The sequence below is a fragment of the Anas platyrhynchos genome, chromosome 5 (genome assembly GCF_047663525.1).
Source record: "Anas platyrhynchos isolate ZD024472 breed Pekin duck chromosome 5, IASCAAS_PekinDuck_T2T, whole genome shotgun sequence".
Taxonomy (NCBI): Eukaryota; Metazoa; Chordata; class Aves; order Anseriformes; family Anatidae; genus Anas; species Anas platyrhynchos.
Window position 1 is genome coordinate 49,567,404 of NC_092591.1, and position 17,097 is coordinate 49,584,500.

Consider the following 17,097-nt stretch of genomic DNA (forward strand, 5'->3'; position numbering starts at 1 on the left):
GCAGGTCCTCAGTGTCCACCTGGCAACTTTGATCACTGCGATGGCAGACATCTAAAGGCAATCAAACGCCCACGTTCAATGATCTGCTCTGCTCAAACCTGAGATAAAAAAAAAAGTGGATTACAGCAGGAGTCAGCAAAGCATTTATTTGGATGTCAAAGATGCGGAGTCTTCTATTGCTTGTATCATTGAATATGTTCATAAACACCACTAAGTATCCAGGGTGATAAGCCATGATGTGAGTAATAAGGCAGGATAAGTTATGTGGTTATCTTTAGATGGCCACATATTTCTAGTGGTTATGAGGGGCAAAAAGCCAAATGTCTTCAGACACTTAATACAGGATTTCTGGTGTATCATACATAAAATTCTTGAGGGATGCTGTTGCTTCATAAAAACTGAAAGAGTGCTTTATCATTTTTTATAGCTCAGTTGACAAATAGAGACTCCCAGCTACTCAGAGTTCTCCCGATAGTCCAATCACTTCTCTGTAATAACGCTTTCTGAAAGCAAGAGCTATTGTAGATCAGTATTGCATGTGTGTCCCTTGAAAAAGAAACAATCTAGTTGTTATTATTACAGCCACCATTCTTAAATCATCTAGATCCCCCAAGGCCTGCGTATCTGTAAGCTTTCTCCTCATCGCCTGGATCCTGGATAGTTGGTAGGTAGATCAATGAGGGATTTTCCTTCTTGTCTGATAGAGTATCCTACTGCAAGCCAGAATTTGCATATAGATTTGATCAATTACAGTTTGAAGACTTCATATGCAGAATTCGGCTTAGGCCCATTGCAGATAAGAACAATAAAGTATAGGTCTGAGCAGTCCATACTCTTATTTGCACAAGGCAGCCTTGATATTTAATTCCCTTAATATTACAGCTCTTCACATGGAGGCTATAAGTCATTTTGAGTAATTGCATGTCTAGAAACTCGATTTCTGGCACAGATACACATATGGAGAAATTCCAAAAAACCCTAACAAAAAGAAAATGAGACCTTTAGAAAACAGAGCTAAACAAACGAGAGGGAGATAGTAAGGCTGATCATCCTGATTGTGTGGAGATAGGAGCTGCTCCTGGTTTTTGAGAGCTCTGAGGCTGTATTTTAAAGTATTACCTTTTTGGTCTCGCTGCAGTAAATGATGCTGGGATGTGCTAGAGAGTGGTGGGTGAGGAATAGTTGAATTTTCTCTTCAAATCTGTTCCACACAGGAGGGCTGGCAGAGATGTATTAAATCTTAACTCAAAATAGTTTTTCAGGGAGCTGAACCAACTGGTTTTCTTGTTATTCTGCAAATAGGCCTATCTATTAATCAGCTTCCATTAATAAATTTGCCCTTAGAGCTAGCACTCTATATAAACAGAAACCTTTCATGTCCCGATGTTATCCTTAGTTATGTTAAGGTTTGCGCTTGTATACTAGAATGTATGTGTCTTTGTGTTTTGTGTTTGTTTTTTTGTTTTGTTTTTAAATGTTTCCCAAAAGGGAAATGTTATGCTTTTATTGTCTTTTTTAGTGCCTGCCCATTTCAGTGCTAAGCATTGGGTATCCAGGGTTTGGGTCAGATAAACTGCCATCCAAAATTCACTTACAGCTAGACTTCAGGCCCCTGGAGAAAGTCTCATATGACAGTTCTGGTTCTATAGTCCTGGGCTGAATCCAAAACACAAAGATGTTTAGGAGAAACTATGATTGTGACAAGGAGAAGAGAAACTTATCCAAACTTTTGGAAAATGTACAGATCGTATTTTTCTTGTTAACTTCTAAAAACCCTGTGATGTGGCTTCTGTTTTTTCCCTGACAGGTTTGACTTTTCCATGTTAATCATTTTACTCCTCATTTTGTTTTCCCTTTTCCTTCACTCAGTGAAAGCTTCATGAAACCCTTGCTGTTTTTAGTTTCGGTATTTGTCAAAAGGTGAGGAAAATTGCCCTACTTAGATCATAAAACAGTACAATTGATGGATATGCACATATCAGGCAGGGCTTCGGCGTTCCACGCCAGAGCTTTGAAGTCTGTTCTTCACATGGGGCTCCTAAATAGATGTTTAAATTAGTGCTAAACCCATAAAGTGCCCGTTCGCATGCATGAATATCTGTGGTCTCAGTATGGAATTTTATTTTTTTTTCATGCAGTCAGTCAGAGCTCCATAACCCAAATGAGTACCTCATGTGCTTGGCATTGCACAGATGCATGGTAAGAATCCAAGAGAATTTACTGTTCGGTACTGGTATTTCCTGAAGGTTTATATTTTTCAACTATCATCTCAATATACACACTGTTAATTCACATAATTCTTTTAACTCCGTCCTCCAAAACTCAGCTCTGCTGAAATTGAGTTCATTGGACATTCAGTTCATTGGTGTTACAGCAGGGATGAACTCAGAAACTCAGATTTGAAAGAGCCCAGCCAAGTCTGACTGAAACATTTTTTAATGCTCCAGGGAGAAATTAATTCTGCTCAATCACTTTTGATTCACCTGAAACATAAAGGGAATTGCAGACACTTTAATAGCTGAATTGAAAGACTGTTGAGTCACCATTATATCTCTGTAGTCTTTGTTCACTTGCTATTTTGCAGCTGCTTTTACTGTTATTCACTGAGTTGCACGGAAATCTCTGATAGTGGTACTATGAGATTTTTATTTCCCTGGCAGTAGGAGAATCACAGTGCTAATCCAAATCATTACGGCTAGCACCAGGGGGCTTTGCATTTAAAGAGAAGGTTGTACGGTAGAATCTGTAGCAGCGAGTGACTGTCTCCAAGTGGTAAGCAAGGTATCCTGGTTTTGTGTATGAAGCTCTGGCTACTTTTCAATTGGCCTGTAGACGACTTGCATGAAATGTGCTGCATTTGGAGCTTGAGACCTTGGGTACCTCCATAATATAAGTAACTAATAGCTTAGTAAGTTGGTGATTTTATCTCCACATTTTGGCCATGTGAACTGATCTGGATTATTGTCTCTTATGCGCAGGCTGTGGTTCATGAGCAGCACCGCGAACGAAGCTGCCTTGTCCTGCTCGTTTCTCAGAGGTTGTGCTGAAGAAGGCTTCACACATCCTGCAGTGCCTTCTGCGCTCCAGAGTGGTACACAGCCCAGCGTGCCGAGGGGAAACAGAACTGGTACTTTGCTACCTTTACCTTACTACATCTGGCTAGGAACTGTAAAGGTGTTTGGGTCAGGAATGGTTTTACCATGCAGGCCGCATGCTCTCCAGTATGCAGGCATGGGCTTGTGTTAGCAGGTACGGTGCACTAACGCCCTTATAATTTTCTATGCCACAAAGAAACAACTAAAAGAACATTCAGAGGGGAGTTTTCTGTCTGACTGAAACAATAAAGAAAAGCTGATCCTTCTTTCTGCTCTTCTTTCCAGTGGCTATAAAGAGAGGAGCAAATTACAGCAACTGTGCGCTACACAAGGTCTCCCAATTACCCTCGTGGCTACAGAGAACCGTAACAGCTGTGTTATACAGTAAGTTCCAAAGACAGTTTAAGCAATTTGTTTCTGATCACTTGTGTAAAAGTGGATAATGAAGCCACCATTCTGATCTAGGAGTTTGATAATTAGCGTATTTCATCGTCGCATTTCATAATCAGTTTGTGCAGCTGTGAGAGTTTAAAGCATCTTGCATCGTCAGGTGGACCTAGTGCAGCTTTCTGACAAAGCTAACTGGTAGGCTTATGCAGGAGCCTGCCTGCTCTTTCCAAAACCAAAGGAGGAAATTATTACATGCCTCGGCACCTCGGAATAGCTATACCAGTGTCTCACTCACTGCCCCCTGATGTGTTAGCAATTGATGTTCAGATTTTCTTAGGCTACATATAGCCTTTGGTAAGGTAATAAATATATTTGTGTCTGGGGTCTCCTTTTCTGACTGTGCAATTGAGGATGCAGAGGGTTTTTATTATTATTTATTGTTTTAGAGGAAAGAAAAAAAAAAAGGAATTTGTGAGGGTGGGGGTGGAAGCAGCAAATCTCTTGAATTTTCTTCTCTTCATTCAAATAAGTCTCTGTGTGTGACTCTTGCAATGATGCCTGCAACCCAGACTTGAGAGTCTTTGTGTTAGCACAGGCAAGACAAAGAAATGGATTGCATGCCTAGATCTTGCTTGTGCTCCCCTCTGAGGTCAGAATTAGAATGAATTGTAAACAAAAGTTACAGTGTTTCCCTTACCCATTTCTCCTTGGAGAAAGGAAATTAAGTAAGAGACTGCATAATAATGAAAAGAAAACCAGATTTTACAATTCTCTTTCTTATAGCCAGCAGTCTGGTGAATAGTCTCAGAGAAGGGATTTGCTTTTTAAGGGCCTAGCTCGTTCTTAGCTTGACCACAGCCTTTGTGCTTTGCTCTGTATCTCAGGTCCTTTGCAATGCCAGCCTACCACTGGTTGCTGACATCACGTAGACAAAGGTAAAAAAGTTGTGGGATGTGTGAACATACCCAGCCAGATTTCTGTCCTGTCCCTGATGGATGGCAAAAAGCTAGCAATGAGAAGAGAGAGCAATCTACCTTATCCTAGTTCATGTAAATGCAAAAATAATAGTAATAAGAAAATTATCTCTAAGCAAAGGTGTTTTAATGGCTTTCAAACTGCTGTCCACAAGGCTTCAGTTAACCTACAAGGTAAATGCTTGAAGTGATCTGAGGTATGCTGTGTGTGTTTAGTTGGTTAATTTTGTGAAACATGTTAAATTGCATGATGGCTTTGGTTTATATAATATAATTCCTTTCCAGAATGTTTAAGCAATTATAAATCAAAGCTTGCCTAGTGCAGTTCTGTTGCTCGGCTTTTCTCTGGGTGAAAGGAGTGGGGAGCTTAGGAAGGGTTGTTTTTAGTGTGTGCCTATTGCAAAAAAAAAAAAAAAATTGTTTGCACAGATCATGCAAGGTCATGTAATTCATGCAGTTATGATGTCCTCTACTGTATAAACACCCTGTGTAAGTAATCGTGATGTCTTCTGTAACACGTATGACTTTTAAGAATGACAATTGCCTTCTGATACTTGTTTGACACCTCTGTATGTTTGTTGACTTGATTGGAGTTCGTTCTTATTACGGTGTAAGAGGAAAGAATCTGTCCTTGTGTTTTGCAATATTTAAACTCTGCTATGAGAAAGAAATGGGATCTCTGAAATGCTGGGTATCGTTAGGCTCTTGTGTATTTACACACCATCTGCTTCGGTACACAATGGATAGCTGATCAGCTCTTTTCTGTAGCTGGTGGTACCGTGGTGCTGCTGGGAGTGGATTATATCACTCCCAGTTCTTGACTGCTGTAAAAGGGAAGAAAACAGGGCTTGAAGAGGGTGTGCACGTATTTAAATTCTTTGTAAACTGCTGCGATCGTATATTGTGCTATCTAAATGCAGTACTAAAAGCATTTGGCCCGCTTTTAGGGACAAGGTTTAGTGGTTGATACTGGTGGTAGGGGAATGGTTGCACCAGGTGACCTCGGAGGTCTTTTCAAACATTAATGATTCTACAATTAACTCCTTGATCCAGTCATATGCGAGTCTGATGACCTCAGCTATAAGAATGTAAGGTCTTGTCTCTCCTCATGACAGCAGGTGGTACATACTCCTGTTGCTAAAGTGCTTGGTTCAGAAAGGATGGTTTTGTGAAGTGCTGAACCTAACAGTCCTGTCCTTCTCTTTTTTCCCTGGCAGAGCCAAGCTGAGGAATGCAGGCAAGAACACTTAATTTGTTCTGCTTTTCTCATCCTACCTCCTTTGATACCAGCAGTTCAGTTTTGAGAGCAGATGCTTTTAGAAAGTTGAGTGGGCCAGCGGGGACTGGTCACAGCATTAATGCTGAGAAACCAGATCGTTGTAATTCATTTTGTGCCAAGAGGTGCTTGTGGTTAAAATGCTCAAATGTTTGTATCTAAAAGCATGCTTAATTTTTTTTTTCCTTAGCCCATGCTATGCTTCCAGAGCTCCCATTAGCTTTGGCTGGACCTGTGCTTTGATTTTTGTTTATTTAGGATCCAGCTTTGATTTTCTTATGCTCAATATACACGCTGGCTTTATTTAGGCAGGATAGGAAAAGAAAATTTGTAACCTTGGATGAAGTAGGTTATTGAGCAGAAGAAGTAAGAGAACAAGACACCGAAGAGTTCTGGCATCGTTACGTTTGTTAAAAGAATTACGTGTTTGAATTCAGATGGAGCTTGGGCTGCTGGCAGAGGGAAATGCCTTGCAGATGATGGCCATGCAGTGTTTGAGGTAGCCATGGTACGAAGGCAGAATTTAGCAGATAGGTTTCTCGAAATCTTACATGTTTGTGGGCATGGGCTCCTCTGCTTATAATCAGAGTTAAAAATAATACAGTAAGCCAGAAGGAATGGAAGCTATAGATGCTGACCCATTGCTTACTAGAATTATCTGTAATTTGTATTTAATCTGAAATTCTTTCTTCTAAAATTAGGAAATTAGTGAGTACGTGAATGTGAGAAACAAGCGTTGGCTGTGCTTTGTACTGCTTTGTTTTATCCTATTGTTTTCAGCATCTCCAGCCTCTTATCTGTCTGCTTACAGAATTGCTTGTGTACCAGTCCATCTGCTAGGTTGCATCTGGGAAAAATGGGGATTCATCTGGACAACATCTGATGCAACACTTGGAAGGCATTTGTTTACTTGACTAATGTCGGTTCGGCAGCAATATTTAAGCTGCAGGCTCGCAAGCTGACATACTGAATGGTTCATTCAAGTCCTTTTCCCACATTTCCGCCAAACTTTTACAAACCCTTTCTGTTCCGCACCGAAGCCGTCTGTTTGAATTCTGCATCGATGCCCAGTGGTCTTAAATTCCCCGGGGAAACTGGTGGCAGCTACAGACTGCGAGTCCAGCCAAGGCTCAGCAGGATGCCTCCCTTCCTGGGGACCCACAGCCCCCCGCATCAGAGAAATCTTGAAGGTCTGTGCTTTTGTGGATGCTGCGGTAGGAATGTGATGATGAGGGTAACCAAGTGATGGAGAAAAAGCAGATCTTCCTGTTGATCGTGGGGCTCTTGGTCTGATAACATATGTTTTCATGTCATCTCGAGACCGAAGCCCGGAAATAGGCAGGAGTGCTAACCTCTCAGAAGCCAGTGATGGAGCGCTGCCTCCGCAGAGCTGCCCTGCTATGCTCGGCGGTGCTAATTAGTCTGCGTCTGGTGAGCTTCCTTCTGACTCGGTCTGTTCTAATTAACACTTCCCCGTAGATTGCTGCTGAACTCCAGAAATCTCATTCATTTGTGACACACATTTCACCATCCCGAGGAGACAAGTATATTTTGTTGACAAAGGTGCCGATAACGCTATCGGGCTGCGGTTTAATGCGTGCTCCGAGATGGAGAGAGGCGACAAGGCAGCCTGAGTGGGGGAATGGTGTTAAAAATAACACCGAGAACTGCAGCTGCTGTTCGTCTACCAGTTTGGGTGGTTTGAGCCCCAGACTGTGCAAGACTATCTGCTACAGACAATTATATGAAGTGTTTATTCCTTCTGTCCCTGCCTCTTCACCCTATGTACCAACATTAAAGATGCTTTTGTTAGAATGCGAAACTTGAGAATTATATTTAGAAATATACACACGATATGTATGTTTATATAAACACAGCATACCAACATAGGCTCTCCCTCTGTAGACTGTGTTTGGAGTCCATATATCTTACTTCTAAACAATCATCAGGATTTACCATATTAGTTAAATATACGCCTTGAAAATGGAATACGTCTGATTTTTTTTTTTTCCAAGTCTGCCTCAGAGGCTACCTTGCAATGGATTTGAGAAATAATTTGCATGTGAGGCCTTTTATATGTCGGCTGTGGCAGCTGTCAGTGGGGCTGTCTGCTGCAGTAGAGCAAGGAGTAATTGCAAAAGGCAGCCTGGCTCCACAGGTACTGCTGAGATGGCATCAGGTGAGGAGGTCGGGTAGACGGAAACCTATCTGAAAGCAGGAAGTGCTGACCCAAGAGCCAAGGCATTTGGTTTCTTCTTACCTTTCATACAGGCACCTTTTCTTCTGATGTCCTGGTGGAGAAAGGGCTACAGCACCAGCCTTCTGGTCTGTGTGACCTGCTCTGTGTAAAAGTGCACACCTTACAGGTAAAACCTTTACAGCCAGTTTGTGGGGTGGGTGCTTCCTTGGTGTCCTTGGTCTTCCCCCTTCTCTGCACCTTGTGTTGTTGCCTTCTACATGGGCGTTGTGTTTTACTGCTGTTCTGTAGCATGACGAAAGCTCCTCTGGAAATGCAAAAGGCAATTTCTCTGCCTTAATGGCTAGCTCAGGATGCCTTTGCTTTTGCCATTTATCTTCAATCCTCCCTGCAACATAACAAATGACTTTCTCACAGCGTTGTTTTCGTAAACCATCTCTGTGTTGGTAATGCTCATACACTGCAGTGTGCCAGGAAACAACATTTTCCTTCCACGTTGCTTATTTTCCAGGCTCCAGCAGTAGTTATTCTGAGCACCAGCCACGTGTCTCTAAGAGAGCTGAAGGGGCCAGTCTAAATTAGACAAGGACAAAATGAACCTTGAGCACTGGTAGAGCACGTGCTGCATGGAGCCTGCACAGAGCCTTCTGAGGCTTAGTGATATTGGACTCTAGTGCTGGGTTTTACAGCCACGGGCTGCTTTTGCGGCCTCATTTACAAAGACCCTTCAATTTTATGTATCAAGGACAATCCCTGTTGTTAAAATGCCTTCCAAAAGTGACTTTGGGCACCCATTCAACCCTGGACTGCCTTTGGGGAATGCAAGCTGAGCTAAAGCTGTCTCCATTACAGTAAAGAGATGTTAACAGGATCCTAGCAGAAGAATAAATTACAAACCAGAACAATCTGCTCACCTTACACAGACCAATACTGCGCTAATAGCTTAGCTGGGCCACTGGGGAGTAGTTGTCCATTGTCTTTCCATCTGCCCTTCTTCTGTCTCAGTTTGATTAGAAATGGCTTGAGTGGGGGCATATTGATGTGGCTGGAAATGGGGATTTAACTACTGCTTAATCATCTTTAAAAGGGTTTTGCAAACAATGGGTTTTAAGAGTGTGTGTTTAAACAGGAAGCTTCCTGGTTTGAAGCAACATTTTAGTTTCTTTCCATTCTTCCCGAGTTTTCTTTCTGTTCAGCTGGGCTTTATCTTTTCCTTACCTTGTATGAGGGGAAAATGTTAAACTCTGGGAAATGTCACAGAAAAGCCTACCAGTCCAAATACCCAATCTTCTTGTGGGGATGAAAAAAGCAAGTGGTTTGCTTGATTTGAAGGCAAGCAAAGTATTTACTCTGTCTTTTATATATCGAGAAGTAATATCACAGCTCACAGGCTCCCTATAATGCTCGTGTCACTTTTCCTGTTCCCAGTGGAAGCTATACTTTACTTTAGTAATAGAATGTATACAGAAAAGGCACAAAATAGTTGGAAACTCAAATGATAACATCTTAGCAGCTCCCACTAGCTAATGCAGAGAACTCCAGTGTTTCCTGTGCTGGGACTCCTCATGGGGGGGAATAGCATAGCCTTAAAATACCACCGCTGTTCGTTCAGAGCCGATGGTCTTTCTCATACTGGGAACAAAGTTCTGATTCCTCGCATGCTGTGGTGAGAATAGTGTAATTTTAAAATTAAACAAATTAATTCCCAGTTTCCCTAGGCATACCTAATGGGAGACTTTGGCTTCTCTTTTCGCTTCGCTGTTAGCATTTTCATTAGAGATAGCTGACACTGAGTAACGCGTTCACACTGGTGACCTGAGCAGCATCTATTTTGAAGCAAGTATTTCATTAGTTCTTGTCTACTGCTGCTCAGTGGACACACAGAGTGCTTCTCCAGGCACTTTGTGGCACAAAGAACAGCTGCGATGCTTCAGCTGTTTCTTGCTTTTTTTTTTCAGCTTACGGATTCATTGCTCTGTAGTTGTGTTATCTTAATTTCTCTACACTTATGAAGAGACACAGGCATGCGGTGTGGGGCTAGGGAGGCATGGGGTATGAGAGCACACAGCCACTCATCGTTCAGGCATTCACATAGGACTGATGTGAAGTCCTCCTGCAGGGCAGATAAACTCAGTCCTTTCGTTGCCTCTTCTTCCCCTACATAAGACAAAAGAGTTCTGTATAAGTTTAGGCAGGTCTTCTGGCTTTGTTTTTAATAAAGCAAAGTAGTAACTGGGTTTTGGAATAAATAGCTCAGTAATCACAGCTCTCAGTCTGTAAGCTTCAGCATGTCTCTGACAGGCTCTTGTTCAAAACAGAACATGTGAAGTGGTCTGTTAATAATTGCTTATTGTGTTTATTTAGCGAGGCTATATTAATTTATGATAGCTTGGATTTAACAGCAGTCTTCTCTGTACATCCTCACGCTTTCATTTTCTGTTGGCATCTTTAGTGGTAGCCTACATGCCACATACTTCTTAGCATACCTTCTGCATGTTATTTAAAGAAGGGAAGGAAGGTCAGCTCAGAACGGGCAGGCAGCAATAAAAACCCAGGTAACCACGCTTTGGTCTGTGCTGTATGACTGAAGTCACTTCCCAAAAGACAAATCTTGTCTGCTTGAGAGAGAACCAGGTTTGTGAATGGTTTTTGGGGTGCCTGAGTGCTGCTCTGGAGCTGAAGCTGGCTAGTTTTGAAGGCCATGCTGTGTGGAAATGGAGGGGCTACTGCAGCTTGCGTCTCTCGTGGGAGCTTTCAGACGCGCCTTGTGGATGTGTCTGTTGGTGGTGATCCCACAGTGGCTGGGTAGGGAAGAGGTTGGGGGCAGCAATTAAAACTACACGGTAAACCTCTGTCTCTGGGTACTTGTGGTGTTTTTTTCGAGGAGCTTGGCTTATGTCAGAGAGCATCTGATAATTGTTTATGAAATCCTTGTTAGTAAGAACGGCTCTGTGCCCTGAAACAATATCCCTCTAGAGCTGCTGAACTCAGTACGAGAACTGACCGCCCTGCAATCCCTTTAAGAGCTGCGGTGAGTGCCTTGTGGTGCTGCTGGCATTAGCATCTGTTGGCTCGTGATAGGCAAGCAGCAGGAATCAGTGAGCTACTTTCTCAGCCTGATTTAAAGGTAGGATTTGACTGGGGAGTCAGGATATGATGCTCCTTTCCCACCAAGCAGCCGGTTAGCTGACTGAAGCGCTTTGCTCTGACCTAGCTTTCTGTTTAATATATTTTCATTTTAATAGTCGAGCAGAGTTTAAGCTATAAATGATCCGGCATTTCATCCAAAAATAGTCAATACATCACCTGGGAAATTAAAGCCCACAAGTTCGTGCGGGCGAAATGAAAATCCTTGCAGAGCGTCATGTTTTTGTTGTTAATTTTATTTTTGCCATGGATGTGATTGACTCTTCAAATGCCCAGGCAATTTTTTACGACCACATCATTTCCAGTCTTCGAATGTTGTTCAATCCACTTTGCACATAATTAACAAACGCGATCTTGCAAGGGCTCTTCCACTTGATGACCTGTCAGTAAGGATGGGACAAACGTCTCTAATGAGGATCTGACCCATTTTAATTATCAGTGGACTCTTCTATTTGCATGGGTTTGGTTGTGAGGCTGTTCCTGTTAATAGGCATCACTGAAGCAATTGTTGGGATAGGCAGGCTGAGGGAGGTCTGGGTTTTACAAAAGCACAAGAAAATAAATAATAGAGAAGGGGAGAGTGTTTTACTTTAGTGCCCAATATTAAACATTCATGCTGTTTTCAACTTTCTCTACTCCTGCTGGTATCATATGGTTTGCAATAAAATTTCATATTCGTTTTATGACGGAGCCCAGATGGCAGACTTTGTGCTGACCAAAAAAAATGAAAAACCAGATAAAATCACTTAAGTTTATCTGGGAGCTTACACTGTGGCATCTTATTCAAAACACTGTTGTTCTGTGCTGTATGGGGTGAAGGCCTAAGTGAGGTCTTAAAAGCATGCATTTTTCCTCAGTAAGACAAAGTAGTCTGCATTATTCTGTGTTTTTCCCTCTGATGTAGTTCGGTATTAAAAGCTGGGGAAATGGGATTAAAAAAAATAATAAAATTTATCTTTCAGTAACAAGTTAATGAGTCAGATACGGAGAAGAAGCTCTGCTCAAATACCTTTATACGGCTGGGGTGATTCAAAGCTCCTGCGAGCCCCCCCCAAGGATCCCTCCTGTATTGATTTGATTTCCCCAAACAAAGGGTCTCTATGCAGGGGGTACAGAGACCTGCAGGACTCTTAGAGGAAGGCTGCCATTTCTCCTGTCTAATTCAAATGCTGCCAAAAACCCAAAACACTGGCCTACATCCTTTGTTTTTGTTCTCATGTCCTGCCCCAGGTTTTATATTTGCTGAACTGGGGTCTCCGGTCATGGCATGCTTTTGTTATCAAAGCATTATGCATTTATTGCAGATTGAAGCACAGAGAAATGGCCATATTTTGCACACACACGGTGTCAGTTTTTGCTTCCCATTTCACATCACCGTGTTGATTTCCTCAAAGAGATCTTCAGACAGACAGGTGGGAGCCAACCACCATGGATTTTTTTTTTTATTTGAAGACAAATGTGCAACACCCGAAGTTTAAGGAGGGAGCTGAGCACCCTTACTGAGCACAGGTGAGTCAGTGACAGTGCTGTAGGTGCAGGATCACCCTGCCATCCTTCAGCCACGAGCCCTCTGTCCTCTGCAGCCTGCTCCATCTGACTGGGGAGCGCAGGCACCGCTCTCCTCCTGCCTCTGCCCAGCAGCATCCCCTCCTGCCAGGCTGTGCCCAGGCACCAGCTCCGCTGCAGTGCCCTGGGGATGCCAGCAGCTCCTGCTTCTAACACAACAGGCTCCATCCAGGCACAGCCTCCCCCATGTGCTGTGGGTTTGATTTCATGAGATAAACTTCCCGTCTTTCCTTCCCCCCTCCTCCTCCTCCCGGAGTTGTGCCGCTTGACAAGAAGCTGTTGGAATCTGGAGAAAAGCAATTAATGATGGAGTTGGGGTTTTTGACTGACATAGTAATTATGCTGGAAAATGTAATTTTCCCTGCATATTAGAGATGGGATTATTTCAAGGAGATCTCATTAATGTGCTGTTCACCAACAAAGAGCCCGGTAACCTCTCTCTTAATAAGATTAGCGTGGGGGTCATAATGCAGCAGGCTGCTAGGGCGATATATTCAAGCTTTTGTTCTAAAGAAATAAATTACCTTCTGCTGTCTGCTAAGGGCATGCGAGGAGTAGATTTCATTTAAAAAGACGGAGACGTGACATTTACTCGTTCCATGACAGCAAGCTGATGAACCTGTGCCCACTCCCTTTGCCCAGATGCCGTGCATCAGCAGTGAGTACTGGGGACTGAGGGAGCCCGGGGCAGCGGTCGGAGGACAGGGGGCTCCCCTGGGAGCCCTCACATCAGCAGCTTTTCCCCTGAAGGCGTAGCCCTCAATGCCTGCCCCTCTCTGTCTGTCTGTAACGTGGACAATAGCTGTCCGGAGCTGGTCAAAGATGAATTGGTGTTTGAACAGCTCTCCAGCTCCCCCAGTGAGATTACTGCTCCCCTCATCGGGCAGCACGGGTGCTGCTGTCGCCTGTGACTTGTTGTGCTCAAAAATGTAATGGGAAAAGGTGCTTGGTTTTAGTTTGGTCAACGTGTGAAAATTCAGGCCTCTCCGGGACACCCTGTAAACACTGCAGATGCTTCCTCTGGGAGCGTAAGCCTTCCTCCTAGCTCTGCTGATGCTTCTGGGGTGGTTTTGGGTGAGCCAGAGAGTGACACTGCTAAAAACATTGCCAGGCAGCTTTCCCCTTCCTGACTCCGCTCACATCTGTCTGCCATCTGTTTTCATTTCATCTCTGCTGTGCTGCTTGTAAACATCCTCTTGCAACGTCCGGGGCACTGACAGCTTGGGAGCTTCCCCCTTGCAGCCTGGGAGCAATGCTGACCAGCGCTGAGCAGGAAAACCAGCTGGTATTTATTACTGGCACTGCTGGCCTGCAGAGGCATCTCAGCTATGGGTCAGGAATCCTTCTCATTTTGCTAACGGTGCAGATGAGAGTCCCATCCCACCAGTGTCCTATGATAACCCTGATCCAAGCCAGCCCTGCCCCAAAAAGGGAGAGGTGCCAGCTGGGGGAATCTTGAATGTCACTGTTGGTTTTAGTTGAAAGGTTCTGGTTTATTGTAGTGGAGTGCAGGGGCGTAAAGCCCCTGGAGAGTTTGCCAAGGGGATTCAGAACCTCTCTCGCATACAAGTTGTGTGTTTAACTGCTTTAGAACAAAAATAAATAAATAAAACTTTGCTTACCCTCTCGGTTTCATGATATCTCGTTTACCTTTCAGATAATATGCAGCAAAAGAAGTAAGGAAACAGTACTTCAGATTTATGTAGGTTGTAACTCCTTCGGCGCAGCAGTAATGAGCTGCGATTAAGTATATTTTGATGCCATGTACTTCTGAGCCACATAGCACCAAGTTGTCATGTTTTTATTCACGTGCATCCATGGATAGGATGGGTGCAACAAACTGCAGAGTTGTGCCGCTGCTGCTGTGTAAAGTACTTTGGATTTGGGCAAGGTATTGTGAGTTAAATGTTATTGCTGTATGGTTTGAGCCAGGGAAAGGGTGGAATGCCTGAGAACATCATTTTGGTTGACTTCATGAGCTTAGAGCACAAGATTGTCTGTGTGCCCAAGAAATTGTTCCTGAAGGGTGTTTTAATGCCTAAAATACTAATATCTTGCTTATCTGTTTAGATGGTAAGATGGTTAAGTTAACAGCAGGGTGAAAGAGCCCTGAAGTGAGCAGAGGAGGGCTTGCAGTCATCTTTTTAGTGCCACAGTTATATTTCCTGGGCAGGAGAGAATAGTTTTTCTCTTATTCCCCAAATACCTTTCTCAAAGGCCATGATGAGTTATCAGCTCAGAGTGGAACGGCTGCTTATTCATTTTGGAGATTTTCAATATATTTGTGTGTCTCCGTTGAGTGGCAAATAGGATTTTCATACTTCTGGGAAGGGAAATCATGGAAAGAGGTCTTGTGGCCTCACAGTATTTTATTGCTTTATTTTAGCCGGTTGCAGGCACACTGGAATTCCAGGTATGCTGTCGTGTCTGCTCATCCTGCCTGTGCTATCAGCACTGAGGACTGAAGACTGATGATCAGGGATTCCTTGGTGAACCTATAAGGAATTCATAGCCAGCGTAGCTTTTCACCACTCAGAAATCTCAATTCCAGATTTCAGAGGCTCTTGGTTTCTTCCTCCTAATGTATCATACTTAGGTCTAATTGAAAAAAAAAAAAAAATAAAGACTCGTGCCAAAGAGTAAGTAATGCAATTGCATTTTCTGTGTGGATAAACCAGGCCAGAATCTGTGTCAGCAGAGATAGCAGTGAGTTTACTCCACTTCAGTGGGTAAACAAAACCACCGATCGTGTTTCTTCAGTTTGAAAGCTGTAAATATTGCTTCATCGCCTGCTAAAAAACTGGAGTGTCTGTGGTTTAACCTAGGATTTCGCTGTTCAGGCCAATTAACTCTGCTGCTTTTTGTTGGGCAGTGCTTGCCTGGAGTAAAAGCGCGTGTCAGTGCTCCGCTGGACAGCCGCAGGAAGGAGTGAGAAGGGGAGAGGCATGATTTCGGTGAGCTGTCGCGCACTAAGGTTAGAAGGGAATGCCTGGCCATCTCTCCTGGCATCTCCTGGCTGCTCTTCGTGTGCCAGGGTCATGGAGCTGTCCTCTGGTAGAGGGAGAGCTGTGTCCTGCCAGTGCCGAACCAGAACTGTCAGATTCTCCCTCTGCATCAAAAACCGGGCACAAACAAGAGGGGAAATAAACCCCAGGACGGAGCAGGATGGCTTCGTGGTTGCGTTTGGAAACACGGTGGAGACCTGCGTGGTGATGCCTTGTTTTCTTTCATGCTGGGTTTGGAAGCCAGCAAAAAAATCACAAAGGAGGGTGCCCTGCTGCTGCTGAACTCTCTGCAGCAGTAATTTTGGATATTATCGAGCAATAGCAGCCGTGGCACAGCTTGGGAGTGAGTTTCTATTACGGGCTGCTTTCCGTCTGCCTTTTCAGAAATCCACGAGAGCACCTCTTTGGGCTTGAGTGCCGCGTGCATTTTTTCTACAAAAACATTGCTGTTGAAGCAAAGTGAGTTTACAAGCATGAAAGCAGAGCTGCTGAATGGAAGTCTCTGGTGTGTTAGCACCCTGTAGCAAATACGAGAGGGAGATGTTTTCAAGTCAGTTTACCGAGCTCCTGTGAAATTACTTGTGGATGGAGTCACATTTTATAAGCACACAGGAACACCTGAATCACCCATTTCCCAAAGCAGCTTTCAGCAGGAAGCCCACTAACTTCTCCAGAAATTTCAAGGCACTTGCACGCAGAGATTGCTGCTGTGTATGAGAGCTTGAGCCTACGTGTTCCCGGCATCTGAGCTTTTAATTTTTTTAAATAAAATTGCCAAGGTCGTAAATGCTGTTGCTGTCAAAGCGCTCTCAGGAACATCAACTTAAGACAGCACCAGCAAATGGTTGTTCCCTTTTCAAGGACAAAAAAGTAAAGGGTTTCGAGCTCTTTTTCAATTTATAGAGAAAGCTTAAAATGTAGCTCCATCACCCTGTTCTGGCCTGTCAGTGATAAAAATGAAGCTTTTCATCATCAGAACAGTAGGAAAAGACATTTATGGTGGCCCCTGTGTTTCCTGCAAGCCTGGGGAGGCTCACGGGAGCTCTGACTCCTTGCTCTCCGTGGTGAGGGCCGCGGGGTTTGCAACGTCCATAAAATGCTGGGGCACTGAGCCAAAATCAACACCAGCAGTACCGAGCAGTGCAGCCACCCAGCTCGTAGCAGCAGGGAAGCAGCACGGGCACGGGGCAGCTCTTCCCTGCCTGCCTCTGGCTCTTTTGGGGTGAGAAGCCCCGGAGGGTGAGCCTGGGTGCCCACAGGAGCTGCGCACCCTGAAGGAGGGAGGAGGAGGAGCAGAAAGCCACGCCAGTGGTTCCTCTTCCCCGCCTTCTCTTTTGAGGGCAGTTTGTGCTGTGAGTTTCCTATGCCCCGTGCCCTGCTGATGTGCTCTTCCTGAAGAGATGCCCTTTGAACTCATCCCAAACCCCTGCCTGAAGGGTTGCAGGGT

General features: G+C 44.0%; 1 protein-coding gene across 1 annotated transcript in view; it reads left to right on the forward strand.

Annotated features, from left to right (window-relative positions):
- The window catches only part of LDLRAD3 (low density lipoprotein receptor class A domain containing 3), a 184,432-nt gene that overhangs the window by 16,199 nt on the left and 151,136 nt on the right, over positions 1-17,097 (forward strand). The window contains exons 4-5 of the mRNA XM_072039032.1: positions 2,979-3,127; positions 3,381-3,479. The gene's annotated coding sequence lies outside the window, so the exon portion shown is untranslated. The remainder of the gene's footprint in view (positions 1-2,978; positions 3,128-3,380; positions 3,480-17,097) is intronic.